We start from the raw sequence: 15,118 nt of genomic DNA, 5'->3' as shown, positions 1-15,118 counted from the left end.
TTGGGGTTATACTAAAAGAACATTGTAGTCCATTGTGCAAGATAAGCTTAATTCTTTTTTTTTTTTTTTTTTTTTTTACAGTTTAGTCATCCAACATGAAGAAATGAAGATGAAATTCCAGCAATAAGAAATGAACAAAAGATTGGAGCTGAAGACCTTAAGTGCTTGCTTTTTGCCCATTGACCAGATAAATAGAACTATCTGCATTATCTATGCAGCATGGGGTTTTTATTATTTTTACCTAAAGACGTCTCTTTTTGGTAATGATAAACGTGTTTTTTAAAAAAAAAAAAAAAAGCCTGGTTTTTCTCAATACACCTTTAAAGGTTTTTAAATTGTTTCATATCTGGTCAAGTTGAGATTTTTAAGAACCTCATTTTTAATTTGTAATAAAAGTTTACAACTTGATTTTTTCAAAAAAGTCAACAAACGGCAAGCACCCGTTAATAAAGGTCTTAAATAATTGTTTTTGTGTATATTTTTGTCTTGTTTTAGTTTGTGTGTCCTTAGCCTTGGCCATAGGGCACTTAACTTAAATCTAGTTGCAAATAGATGGTACTCACTGGATTACACAGGGAAATTTCCTTAAAATGTGTGATTAAGTGACCTACGAACTTCTACTGAACAAGAGAAAATATTTACTATGATAATTTGGACATTTTTCTCTTTCTAAATTCTTTTTGCTGGCAGTGGTAAAGGGGAGAAGACATGCTCTAGCATCAACTAATTCTGTTCCCTGCAAGCCACTTATTTCTGTGCTTGTGGAAGAATTATTTCAGCCTGCCACACGGCCTAGTGTGGTCAGTAAACAGGCTCAGTTCCTGAGTGTGATTGATCCAAGATGGTAACAACAAATTAACCCAAAGGAAGACTTGATAAAGAACTTGGAGGTCGTTGAAAATAATTATGTGGTCTCAACCCCCTTCTAACCTAAACCTGTTTTGGTTATTTTATGGTATCTTGCTACATGTTCATTTGGGATCATCCTGGACAGCTCTCAGGGAAAAGATGCCAGGGGTTTAGAGTAGCACTTCCAGGAGTCTTGCAGTTCTGTGTAAGTCCAGGTGGTGGTGCTCCTTTCCAGAGTGTGCTCAGAATTCACAAGATTGCATTGCACTGGTAACTTTAATAAAAACCTATGTTACTGTTTTTTTTTTCCCCCCCACCAAAAAAACTGAAGAGAACTTCTGCTTTTATGAAAATAGTATTTGGTGTTTGTTTTGCGGCAGTGAGCTGCTTGCAGAGGACAGTGCACACTGAGCAGCAAGAGTGGGTCCACCAGGCTCCTTCCCTAAGAACAGTCAAGTCACCATAGTTTGGAACTGTAAGCATCTATGCTCTTTTTTTTTTTTTTTTTAAGATTTTATTTATTCATGATAGGCAGAGAGAGAGGCAGAGGGAGAAGCAGGCTCCATGCACCGAGAGCCTGACGTGGGATTCGATCCCGGGTCTCCAGGATCGCGCCCCAGGCCAAAGGCAAGGCACCAAAGCACTGCGCCACCCAGGGATCCCATCTATGCTCTTTTTAAATTGAAATTTAATGTATAGTATAGTATTGGTTTCAGGTATAGAATTTAGTGATTCATCACATGGTGCTTCATTAATGCCCATCGCCCTTTTAGCCAATCTCCTGGCCCGTCCCTGCCCCTGCCCCAGCAATTCTCTAAGAATCTCTAACAATGGTTTGCCTCCCTGTTTTTATTTTTACTGTCTTTCCCTGTGTTCATCTATTTTGTTGAGTTACACATAAGAAATCCTATATTTGTCTTTCTCTGGCTTATTTTTCATAGCATAATACGCTAGTTTCATCCACCTTACAAATGGCAAGATAATCATTCTTTTTTGATGGCCAAGTAATACTCCATTGTGTGTAATGCACCACATTTTCGTCCATCCATTGATGGACATTGGTAATTGCTTCTTCACTTTACTCAGCTTACAGAGGGTTCCATAGGAATGCATTGCTTTCAGATAGGGGAGACTTGACATGTTAGTGTGACTTTATAAGAATATGTGGCTGAAGCAGAGTAATAAGCACAGGAGAGTGGTAAAGAATTAGGTATTCTGTACCTGGCATGTGGTATATTTTGTTCTATTCAAAATGAGAAACAAGGTGAGGGTGCTTGCTGTCATGGTTTATGTTAAAAACATTGCATTGAAGTCCCTAGGTAGTGTGTAGAGATAAAAATCTAAAGAACGGAAAGGAAACCATGACGTATGTCATAGATGATACTGGCAACCAAAAGTCTGCAGTCAACTTAAGGATGGATAATGTGTTAGTAAATGACTAACACCCATTTGTGTATAATAGCTAGTAAAAACTTTTTTACTTCATGGTAGCATCAAGGAAGTGTATTTAGGAGTATACTGTTTTGAGGGTGCTTGGTTGAATCAGTTGGTAGACATGTAGCTCTTGATCTTGGGGTTGTGAGTTCAAGCCCCAGGTTAGGTGTAGAGATTATGTAATAAAGGGTTTTTTTAAACTTGCTGTTTTATATTTGAGAGCATGGGCAGGCGGGGAGGGAAAGGGACAAGCCCACCGAGTGCAGAGCCCAACATGTGGCTTAATCAGCTCTTGGGAGGTTTTCATGTTAATGGCTATAGAGGCTTGTCAATTCATCTATTCAAATTAAGTTCAATAAAAAAGATTGAAAAAAATCTTACTTTGATGGATCTTAGAAAAGGGAAAAAGAGATGTTAGAGGTTTGGTGAAAGAAGCGTTGGGGCGCCTGGCTGCCTTAGCCGGTGGAATGTGCGACTCTTTGATCACGGATTGTGAGTTTGAGCCCCACTTTGGGTGAAGAAATTACTTAAAGACTTAGAAAAGAAAATGTAAAATAGTTGTCTTGGAGAATGGGAAAACAAATGCACCAGGGAAATAGAATTGCTAGAGAAGGTAGAGCACTGAATTTAACCAGAACTTTCCCAACTGAATTCAACAGAAGTGCCAAGGTATTAACAGTAGGTGCAAGGTTACAATTAACAGTGTTCCCAGCATCCTCTCCCCCCACCCCCCATCCCCAGACCCCCCAGGAATGGATTCTGATTAGCTAAAGCCAGTAACAGCAGAACATTCTAAGAAAAAAAGGAGGCAGCCAGGGTGGCTCAGCGGTTTAGCGCCGCCTTCAGCCCAGGGCATGACCCTGGAGACTTGTGATCCAGTCCCACGTCGGGCTCCCTGCATGGAGCCTGCTTCTCCATCTGCCTGTGTCTGTCTCTCTCTTTCTCTCTGTGTGTCTCTAGCGAATAAATACATAAAATCTTTAAAAATTATCTGTGTAGAGTTGGTGAGTTCCGTGTAGACTTTGAGTAAAAGTATTTAAGGGAGCTGGAAGGTGAAGTGTGGTGTACCTATGCTGCTGTGCTTATGGAGGAGCACAGTTACTGGTAATGACAGTTTCTAGGTGATAGACCTGTGAGCAAGAGGAGGAGTAAGAAGTGAACATTACTGGAAGTGAAAATGTCAAAAAGACCATGCTGCTCAAAGGATATCTAGGTGTTGAAACTGCTGCAAGTGGTAGTAGATGTAATGTGCATGAGAAGATGGTGCTCGGGATTCTGGAGTTAAAAATCTTCAAGAACTATTGCTAGATAATGGCTTTAGTCTAGAAGCATAGGCTTCAAAGGTTGAGATTTTGAGGGCTTCTTCCAAAGGATGAAAGTGGTTTAGAAGTTGGCAGTGGTGTGATCTAGAGGAAACAGCCCACCACCAGGAGACCTACTGCTTCAGGTTTAGGGGGAAGGAAAGAAGCCACTGAAAGGACCCCCAGGGAAGCCAGTCTTAGAGGCCGAGTAAGAAAGTGAATGTAGAAGTTCTGAGAAGAGGCTGGGGACGGTTTGGGGAGGGAGCAAACGTGGGTCAGATTTGGAGGTTGGAGAGCTACAACTGCCAACTAGGCGAGGAGAAAGTAAACCAGGAAGGGTCACACAGGACAGGCTGGGACAGGCTTGGTGCCGAGGTTCTGCTAGTGGGGAAGGCTTAGTCTCTGACACTACTGGTGAGGCTGACCTGTGGCTGGGGAAAGTGAGTAGGAGCTGCCTCCCTCTGGTGCTACAGGTAGAGGAGGGCCTACATAAAGGCTACAAATAATAAAAGTAAGTAGATTGTTAGCTTGCTAGGGCAACTAGCTCTACCACCCTCTTGCGCTTTCTGTCTGGGCTGAGGAGCTGGTGATAGGGAACCCAGGTTATCTTCAAGTAGAATGATTTCTCATTTTCAAAATAATACCCTGGGCCCAAGAAAAAAGTTTGATCAGAAAAGAAGTGGTCAGGGCAGCCCCCGTAGCACATCGGTTTAGCACCACCTGCAGTCCAGGGTGTGATCCTGGAGTCCCGGGATCGCGTCCTACATCGGGCTCTCTGCATGGAGCCTCCTTCTCCCTCTGCCTATGTCTCTGCTTCTCTGTATTTCTCATGAATAAAATCTTTAAAAACAGAAAAAAAAAGTTTAAAAACAAAGAAAAAAAAAGTAAGAGTGCTTCTCTTCCCCAGGGTTTGCTGTACTCAATTGTTCTAGCCTGTCTGTATGTCAAGGATCAGCCGTAGGTGTAAAATGATGGGGAAGATGTTGAATAAAGATATAAAAAAGAGTACGTTGGAAACAAAACTGATTTTAGGATCTTGCAGTGATTGTCAGTTTTATTTATTTACATTTTTATATTTTTATTTTTCTTAAAGATTTTATTTATTCATGAGAGGCAGAGACACAGGCAGAGGGAGAAGCAGGCTCCATGCAAGGAACCCATTGTGGGACTGGATCCCAGCACCCCAGGATCACACCCTGAGCTGAAGGCAGACGCTCAGCCACTGAGCCACCCAGGTATCCCTGATTGTCAGTTTTATAGCAAGAGATGTGAGATGGCCCTGTCCAAGGAAACAACTGATACTAAAGGCCATTTTGGGGACACCTGGGTGGCTCAGCAGTTGAGCATCTGCCTCCAGCTCAGGGCATGATCCCGGGATCCGGGATCCAGTCCCTCACTGGGCTCCCTGCGAGGAGCCTGCTTCTCCCTCTGCCGGTGTCTCTGCCTCTCTCTCTCTCTGTCTCATGAATAAATAAATCTTAAAAAAAAAAAAAAAAAAGGCCATTTTGTGAGACTTTGTCATTTGTATATCATCATTTCCATTTCTATAAAAATGTCATATAACTTTATGTGCTCATTGGATAATTTTTGGAATGCATATTTAAATTTAAAACTTTAGGGACTCCTTCATGGCTTAGTCGATGGAGCGTGTGACTCTTGATCTTGGGGTCATGAGTTTGAGCCCCGTATTGGGTGTAGCGATTTCTAAAAAAGTTTAAAAAAGGAGGTGATAGAATTTTACACCAACTCTGGTTAATATTTTAATATTTAACATCTAATAAGTCTTGTTAATTTGCATCGGTCACGAATAATCACTTTCACAGAAGAAATAAAAAGTGTTCTACTATTAGTCATGAAGTTTAAATGTACTCTAAAATTAATATGATAGCTTTTGAAAAGATGACTCTTGGCGTCCATTTGTGGTAATGTTGGTCCAACTCTTCTGCTGATGACAGCCAGGAATATTAGATATTTTCTAAAATCTTTCTAAAAGCAACAAAACACCTGGGGTTCCCAGACTGGGTCCAGGCAAAGGATGGTAATGTAGAAAAGTGAACTACCTTTTCCCTGGATATACTTGTAAATCTGGAAGAGGCAACTAAGAGGCTGAGCACTGATCTGAAAGTGTGTTTGCTGATCTGAAAGAGGCAGCTATACAGTGCTGGAGGGAAGAACTTCTAAAGTCCAGCCCCACCAACTGTGGGGACCTTTGTAAACTACCTTATGCTTTAAGTTGGGGATCTTGAACGGTTGTACCACAGTAGCTAACTAAACCAACCCTCACACGGACTGCAACCTGTTTGGGGGTACATGGGGGCCCAGAAATCTCAAGTCCTGAACTTGGATAAAGGTGATCCAGAACAGCTAGTGCCCCCACGCATGAGCTAAAGCAAATAACCCTAGGCCTTCCTTCTACACATATTTTGCAGATGCCACCTCATGCACATAGTCAAAGATAAGTAGGTTTACAGGGAGACGAGTTACCATGACAGACAACATTGAAACAGACAATAATAAAAGGAGCCACAGGAACCCCAGATGCCAAAGATGACAGACACAGACTGCGAAGCAATTATATTTGCTGTTTATGGAGATTAAAGGAGAAACTTGGGCAGCCCTGGTGGCGCAGCGGTTTAGCGCCGCCTGCAGCCCAGGGCGTGATCCTGGAGACCCTGGATCAAGTTCCTCGTCAGGCTCTCTGCATGGAGCTTGCTTCTCCCTCTGCCTGTGTCTCTGCCTCTCTCTCTCTCTCTCTCTCTCTCTCTCTCTCCTCTCTCTCTCTGCATCTCTATGAAAAAATAAATAAATAAATAAAAAATAAAGGAGAAACTTGAAAATTTTTAGGTGTTATGAACTGAATTGTGTCGGTCTCCCACTCACATTCATATATTGAAGTCCTAACCTCCAATATCTCAAAATGTGACTATTTGTGTATCTCAGGTATTTAAAGAGGTAATAAAGGTTACATAAAGTCATTGAGGTAGGCCTTAATCCAATATGACTGGTATTCTTATGAATTTAGAGGGGGAAATTAGGACACAGACATCCACACAGCTGAGGGACCATTGAGGACACCAGAAGAAGACAGCCGTCTACAAACCCAGGAGAGAAGCCTCAAAATGAAACTGGCTCTGCTGACACTCAGATCTTGGACTTGCACCCTTTAGGAAGTGAGGAAGTACATTTCTGTTGTCCAAGCCACCCAGTGTGTGGTACTTTGTTATGGCAGCCCTAGCAAGCTAATAAAGAGGGGAACCAGGAACTGTATTTGACCCAGCAGATTTTTTTTAATTGACCAGGTGGGAATCTGAGAAGAGAAAAATATAATGCCTCAAAGAAATCAATGGGTAATATTTGGAAGCTGATTAAATATAACAAGGTCAAATTAGTTAACTGGGAGACAGTTGAAGGAAACCACTTATAATGAAGTACAGATAATTTAAAAAATGGAAAACAGAAGAAAAGCTAAGAGAGAATATGGTAAAATCAAACAGGCTATAACTGGAGCCACAGAAGAAAGGAAAGCAGATTGAAGAGAGAATGGCTCAGACTTACCCAGAACTGATTAGTGAGGAGACACTAAAAGAGTCAAGAAGCCCACAAACTTACATTAAAAAAAAAAAAAAATCTACATCTAAACACATCAATAATGTTACCACAATTTTTGAGAGGCAAAAGAAGAATTGGGAGGGGAATGATGACTTTGAAAGAAATGACATTAAAGCTGACATTTGATTTTGGAACAGAAAGAATGGTCGCCATATAAACAGTGGAATGATGCGCACCGGGGTGGCTCAGGGGTTGAGCACCTGCCTTCGGCCCAGGGTGTGATCCCGGGGTCCTGGGATCGAGTCCCTCCTTGGACTCCCTGCATGGAGCCTGCTTCTCCCTCTGCCTGTGTCTCTGCCTCCCTCTGTGTCTCATGAATAAATAAGTAAAATCTTAAAAAAAAAAAAAAACCAGTGGAATGATACCTTCAGTGATCTCAAAGAAAATAATTGCCAACGTAGGACTCCTCCACACAGTAGGATACAAATGTGAAGAAAAGACAGATTGAGACAAAAATGGAGAGCACTGACAAGCAAGCAGCAGACTTGCACTAATGAGCAAAAGAAAATGATCCTATTGGAATATTAGGAGACACAAAAGCAATGGAAAGGCAAGAAATAAGCCCCACATAAAGGCTGCAACTGCTGAGGTGAGTAGAAGCAGGTGCTGCCTGTCACTAGTGGGAAGTAGGAAACCCTTTCAGGACCAGGATCTTGCACTGTCACAAAACAGAAGTTTGCTACCTGGTGAAAGGGCAGGAAACTCCCTGCCACCCAAGACCCACTACCAGGACATGCAAAGGTCAGATGCTATGTGGGGAGGACAGAGCCCGCCCCTGAGGCTCAGGTGCACAGGGGCCGTCTGCAACTAAGGCTGGAGGAGGACAGAGGAGAAAACTCTCCTGCCACCAACACAAGCCTCGCATCATAAATAATGGCAAGCTGCTGCTGGGGAAGGGGCAAGTGTTTGGAGAGGGATTCCCTCTGTGGTGCAGGCATCCATGGAGCGTTGAACGTTGAGGTACATGCAAACCCCCTGAATTCCAGGTCTCGGGCTGAGCACAAGGTAACAACCCCCCAACCATCAGAAATGAGATGCTTCGATGTACTTAACAAATGACACAGCCAGGATCCTGGGGGGCTTGCGGTTGAACATCTGCCTTTGGCCCAGGGCGTGGGATCCCGGGATCGAGTCCCTCCTCGGACTCCTTGCATGGAGCCTGCTTCTCCCTCTGCCTGTGTCTCTGCCTCTCTCTTTGTGTCTCTGCCTCTCTCTTTGTGTCTCTCATGAATAAACAAATATTTTTTTTAAAAAATGACACAGCAGAGGAAAGGATTCATGAGCTTGCTGACAGGTCAGTAGAAGTTAACCCAACTGAAACAATAAACATGGAAACAATAAAACAGAGCAGAATATTTAAGCTGTACCACGATATCAGGCATGTAACGCAAGTGGCAGATGAAGATGATAAAAATATGACAGAAGAAGCATTTGAAAAAATAACAGCTGAAATTCTCCCCAAATCAATATAAGATAACAAACCACAGAACAAGGAAGCTCAGAACACCCCCAATGAGAATAAACACAAAGAAAGGAAAAACAAAAACCAAAAACATACCCAGGCACTTCATAGTCAAACTTCTGAAAACCAAGATGGAGAAAATCTGGGAAACAGCTGAGAGAAAACAAAGGAGCAACAACAAAATGAGTGACACAGGCTTTTCATTTAAAAATTATGTAAGCTGGGATCCCTGGGTGGCGCAGCGGTTTAGTGCCTGCCTTTGGCCCAGGGCGCGATCCTGGAGACCCGGGATCGAATCCCACGTCGGGCTCCCGGTGCATGGAGCCTGCTTCTCCCTCTGCCTGTGTCTCTGCCTCTCTCTCTCTCTCTCTGTGTGTGACTATCATAAAAAAAAAAAAATTAAAAAAAATAAAAATTATGTAAGCTAAAAAAATAAATAAATAAAATAAAAATTATGTAAGCTAGAAGACACTAGGATGACATCTATAAAGTACCAAAAGGAGGAGAGTCAACTCAGAATTCTATACCCAGCGAAAACATCTTTTCAAAATGATAAAGGGAAAAAAATGATGAAGGGATGCCTGGGGGGCTCAGTGGTTGAGTGTCTGCCTTCAGCTCGGGTTGTGATCCCAGGATCCTGGGATCGAATCTCACATCACACTCCCCTTGAGGAGCCTGCTTCTCTCTCTCTCTCTCTCTCTCTCTCTCTCTCTCTGTCTCATGAACAAAATCTTAAAAAACAAAAACAACAACAACAAAAAAAAAACATGATGGTGCAATAAAGAGGAGTCCAAAGCTTTCCTCTCCGCTGCCGTCTTGGGAGGCATCTACATTTGCCCAGGGTTTCAAGTGCCTTCTAAGAAAATCAGCATCTCAGTATTCCAGCTTTCACTTAGACTTAAAAAACAAAACAAAACAAAACAACACTCTATCTTGAAATAATCCCAAACTTCAGAGAAAGGTAGCAAGAAGGGCTCCCCTCCAGTATGCCCTTCGCTTAGGTTGTCCAATTGCTATTGTACCGCAGGTATTGGCCTTATAACTCTTCATGTGTGAATCCATGTATATTTTTTTCTGATACCTCACTACCCTCTTAGAACTTCAGTATGTATTTCCTAAAATACAAGAACACTGTCTTACATGACTAGAGGAAACTATCAAATTCAGGAAATTCACTTTGAAATGGTACTACCCATCTAGACCACAGTCACCATTCAAATGTCACCGGTTGTCCCAAGTAGGTCTTCTGTTGGTCCAGGATCACTCACCACATTTAGTTGTAATATCTCTTCCATCTTGTCTGTCTTTTCTTGTCTTTCGTAACACGGGCGGTTTTGAAGAGTGCAGCTGGTTATTTTTTAGAATAACGTCCATTTGGATTGTCATGTCCTAAGTAGGTTCGGTTTGTGCGTACACTTTTAGCAGGAATATCACAGAAGTGATGCCGTATTCCGCCAGTGCATTATATCTGGGGGCACACAATCTTTTTTTAAAAATATTTTTATTTATTTATTCATGAGAGACACAGAATGAGAGAGAGAGGCAGAGACACAGGCAGAGGGAGAAACAGGCTGCATGCAGGGAGCCCGATGTGGGACTGGATCCTGGGACTCCAGGATTATGCCCTGGGCCAAAGGCAGGCGCTAAACCGCTGAGCCACCCAGGGATCCCACACAATCTTGACTGTCCTGTTGCTGGTGGTGTTAAACGCTTGTCACTTGAAGACATGTCTGCCGTGTTTCACCACCGTCAAGTTAAATATTTTATACTTGCTAGTTAATAAATTATATCAGTGGCCATTTTACTGTAGAGCTTTTTTCCTGCTCCCATCTATTTAAAATTATTTGTTTCAGGGACGCCTGGGTGGCTCAGTGGTTGAGCCTCTGCCTTTGGCTCAGGGTATGATCCCAGGGTCCCAGGATCAAGTCCTGCATTGAGCTCCCTGCATGGAGCCTGCTTCTCCCTCTTCTATATCTCTGCCTCTCTCTCTCTGTCTATCATGAATCAATAAATAAAATCTTAAAAAAGAACAACCCAAAGAACTTGTAAAAAAATTGTTTCAATCTGGACTAACAGATTCTTATTTTTAGTTGCTGAGTTAAAATCCATTCCTATCCTTACTTATTTTGATAAATTGTCCCAGATAAAGCATGTGGGAGTCTCTTTAATCTGGTTTCTACATCCTTGGGAACACGTCTCTGTTATTCCTTGAGCCCTTTCTTACTTTCTAGAACACTGAGATGCTCCAGGCTTATTATTTCCTTACCCCAGCCCTCAGATCAGCCATTTCTCCATGGAGCCCTGATACCTATTCATGGAGAATGGTAGTCAGAAATCAAGGTGCCCTCTCATTCCTGGGTTGTCATTGCTTCGAGGCTTTTCTAGAGGGTAGGGCTTGTAGATATATGTACGTATGTGTATCACACACATGTACGTACCCGTACACAACTATAGCTATTTCAACATTCATCTAAATATATTAAAGGCCAGGTGTCCGTGCAGATAGCTCCAACTCCAAACCAACACCACAGGATTTATTGGAGTCTTCCTGTTGCATCTTTGTGAATCTTCCCTCTGGTGATGGGAAGCCTGGCTCCCGTTATCTTCAGTATTTTACTTATTTGTTCAATCCTCCATACGTAACTCATCTTCCACCCTGGCGGCCAGGGAGGACTCAGTCTCGTGATCACCACGTGGGCCTCCATGTGGACGAAAGGGAGTACTTCTTAGAGTGTTGACCTGGTGGTTCGACAGCATCATACCAGCCCTTTCCTTTGTTGCCCCTTGACGAATTCTCTACCCTTTCCCCAGTATTTATAGTTGTTTTGAACAGGAGCATTGTCAAGAATAAAATTGCCTTGTAACGTGCTCATAAATTGAGCCAAATATTATTTTTATCCTCTCTATGAGGAGAAAAGGTCGGGAAGCGTGACTTTGGGTGGTCTGTTCTTTTCCAGTTTTGTCTGGATCAGGTTTAGCCATGGCTTCCTATAATCTTGCCAACTCTAGACGAAGTCACACACTGAACCGCTTTCTTTGTATCTGAAATTCATCTTTTTTTTTTTTTTTTTTTTTTATGATAGTCACACACACACAGAGAGAGAGAGAGAGAGAGGCAGAGACACAGGCAGAGGGAGAAGCAGGCTCCATGCAGGGAGCCCGACGTGGGACTTGATCCCGGGTCTCCAGGATTGCGCCCTGGGCCAAAGGCAGGCGCTAAACCGCTGCACCACCCAGGGATCCCTGTATCTGGAATCCAAATGCCGGAGGAGGACAAGGCACCACACAGCTCTTCCCTCACGAGCCTAGATCAGCGTTTCCCAGACCCTGGCGTGTGCACAAATCACCCAGAGATCTCCTTAAAATGCCGAGCCCGTGTCACCTGGTGTGGGGTGGAGCCTGAGAGTCTGGGTTTCCACCAAGTTTCCAGGTGGCAGGAGACTCTAGAATGCTCGTCACCCAGGACCCCGTGGTCAGTGGGGTGGTTAAATTGCACGACCAGCAAAACTTACAAGCACTTTTAACTTTTTTTTTCATTTGCAAACCTACACACAAAGAGAATGGAGTGACTCCTTAAGTATCCCTGGCACCTGCCAAACTTCCCCTGTCCCTGTCCTTTTTGTTCTTAGGGTATTTTATTTTATTTATTTATTTTTAAAGATTTTATTTATTTATTCATAAGACACAGAGAGAGAGAGAGAGGCAGAGACACAGGCAGAGGGAGAAGCAGGCTCCGTGCAGGGAGCCCGACATGGGACTCGATCCCGGGTCTCCAGGGTCATGCCCTGGGCTGAAGGCGGCGCTAAACCGCTGAGCCACCCGGGCTGCCCTGTTCTTAGGGTATTTTAAAGCAAATCCAGCTATTCTCCCATTTCAGCGTGCACGTCTAACAGATAAGGATTTGAAAAGCCCCAAACAAACCACAGTGTCATTGCCCAAAATTCACAATACATGCAACACAAAAACCTAATTCCTGGACACCATCCAATCCTCCGTCCTTATCGGTGTTCTCAGGTGCAGGCACTGGACGGGTCCCCCGAGTGCCCCGAGGCTCCCTCGCTATGCCCAGCACCTTCTGTGGTCATTCTACTCGGGCTTTCGTCACTGGCTGAGAACACAGGCATTTTCCTCCCCAAACTGTATTTTACGGCCTGGCAGTTTCATTCTCCGGAGAGCTCTGTTAATAAACATCAGCCAAAGCTTTAGGATCGTGCCCTTTGACCCCCTTCCTGTGTCCCTGCCCAGTCCTCTGGCCCGGAGGCTGGGAAGGTAAACAGCTCGGGCAGGAGGCCTGGAAAGTTGGCCCTGCCGCTGGCTGCGCAGGTGACCTTGATGTAGACGAGTGGAACAGGTGGCTTCGAGAGCAGGCTTCCCAAACTCTCCCGGCCTTTTTTTTTTTTTTTTTTTTTTTAAGGATTTTATTTATTTATTCATGAGAAACACAGAGAGAGGCAGAGACCAAGCAGAGGGAGAAGCAGGCTCCATGCAGGGAGCCCGAGGTGGGACTCGATCCCAGGACCCCAGGATCACACCCTGGGCTGAAGGCAGGTGCTCAATCCCTGGGCCCCCCAAGGATCCCAACTCTCCCGGCCTTAAAGTCCTCTAACTTTCCCAGGACACGTTCCGTGGCCAGGACCCCGCTCTGCGGGGGGTGAGCGTGCCGGGCTACGGGCGGCGAGCGGAGCCTCGGCCTCTCCCATCCCTGGTTTAGGTGGAGGGGCGTTGGTGTCGCAGGCCCAAGCTGGTCCCTGCAGCTGTCAGCCCCCTCCCGTCCGGCGCGGGGCCCCTCTCCTGCAGCCTCCCCCCAGGCTCGGGAGCACCCAGCGCAATCTCCCCCCGTGTTTTCCTACCCAGGCCCGGTGGACCCGGCACCTCGAGATGATGCACGCGGGGCCAACCGCTTCGTGCCCCGACGGCCAGGGCTGCCCAGCCCCCCACCTGGGACAGGAAGGCGTCCCGGAGCACCAGCAGACGTCGAGCCTCTGGGCCCCACGTCCCACCCGGCTCAGCGGGGTCCCCACAGGAGCCTCCCGACACCCTTTCAGGCTCCCAATGTGGCCGTGTCGGTCGGGGCTCTTTTGGCTCTAGGTGACACAAGTCTCGCTCGAGATCGTTTCAGCTGGATAGCCCGGGTGGCTCAGCGGTATAGCACCTGCCTTCGGCCCAGGGCGTGATCCTGGAGACCCGGGATCGAGTCCCACATCGGGCTCCCTGCATGGAGCCTGCTTCTCCCTCTGCCTATGTCTCTGCGTCTCTCTCTCTCTCTGTGTCTCTCATGAATAAATAACATCTTTAAAAAAAATCGTTTCAGCAAAAAGGTGGATAATTGGGGGGGCTCTTACAGGGAAGCCTGGTCTCAGGGAGACAGACCTTGCCCTCATCTTTCCCCGGCTCGCCCCTCCCCGGAGCTGCCCCTGTCCCTCCGCGACCCCCAGGGGGGCAAGAACTGTGGCCGCACAGCCCCACGCTGCAGGCCTCCGGGGTGCCCCCCTCGATGCCGGGCCCCCGCGGCCACTTCCGTCGTGATGTCCAGGGCAGCTCCTGGCCACCGGTTCCGGGTGACTTGAGAGCTCGTCCAGCGGCGAGGCCCGCTGCGCCCCGGCTCCGGCCCCGGGAACAGCCTCCTGCGGCTCTCACACTCGGGACTCGACGGGCGGGCCTGGGGGGCCCCGTGGGGGTCGGCACCCACCCTTGTGGCCAGAGGCTGGCCAGGCCGCGGGGAACAGCCACCCCCGAGGCGCCCCAGCTGCCAGGCCGGGGCCCTGCGCCCACAGTCCCACGGCTGCCCCCCCAACCCCGGGCCCCCGAGGGAGACTGTGTGTCGTCATCTCTGACTTCACCTCCCTTGGGGTGGGCGGGGCGGGGAGGCCGGGCTGCCTCCTCGGGGTCCAGTGACTTGGCGAGAGGCAGGTGTTGGAGGCAGCCAGGTGACGGTCGGATGGGAGACCAGAGGGTGCTCAGGGGCCTGGGAGGATGCTCGGGAGGGCGAGGCCCGAGGCGAGGGGCGGAGCTGACCGTCGTCTCTCTGAGGACGTCTCCCCCTTCTCTACTAAGGTGCTACCTGAACTCCAAGACCAAAAGCCCCTCCAGCTCGGACCGCACACTTTGGCATGTGGACAGGGCCCTGAGGCCGCCCCCCTACTCTGGATCCAGGACAGGGATGTCGTGGGACCTCGGCAGCTGGAGAGCAGGAAGGGGAAGAAGGGGAGCACCAGGGGGCTTGCAGCCTCGGGGCCCTCTCCTGGTCCCTTCTCACGCAATGAGCCCCCAGCGTCCCCGTGCCCCAGCTCTGGGGTAAGAGCCAGGCTAGGGACGCTCCTGGCGCCTGCCTGTGCCGGGTAAGTAAGCCACCCCGGAGGCCTGTCTCCCCACCTTTACCCCCAAAGAGCCCAGGGACCAGCTCCGACCTCCCCGAGCCAGGACCCACCGTAGCCATGCCAGGGACAGATCAAGTGACACCACA

This window comes from Canis lupus, chromosome 15 (assembly GCF_003254725.2).
Source record: "Canis lupus dingo isolate Sandy chromosome 15, ASM325472v2, whole genome shotgun sequence".
NCBI lineage: Eukaryota > Metazoa > Chordata > Mammalia > Carnivora > Canidae > Canis > Canis lupus.
The sequence above is the reverse complement of the archived record's forward strand: the minus strand, read 5'-3'. Positions refer to the sequence as shown.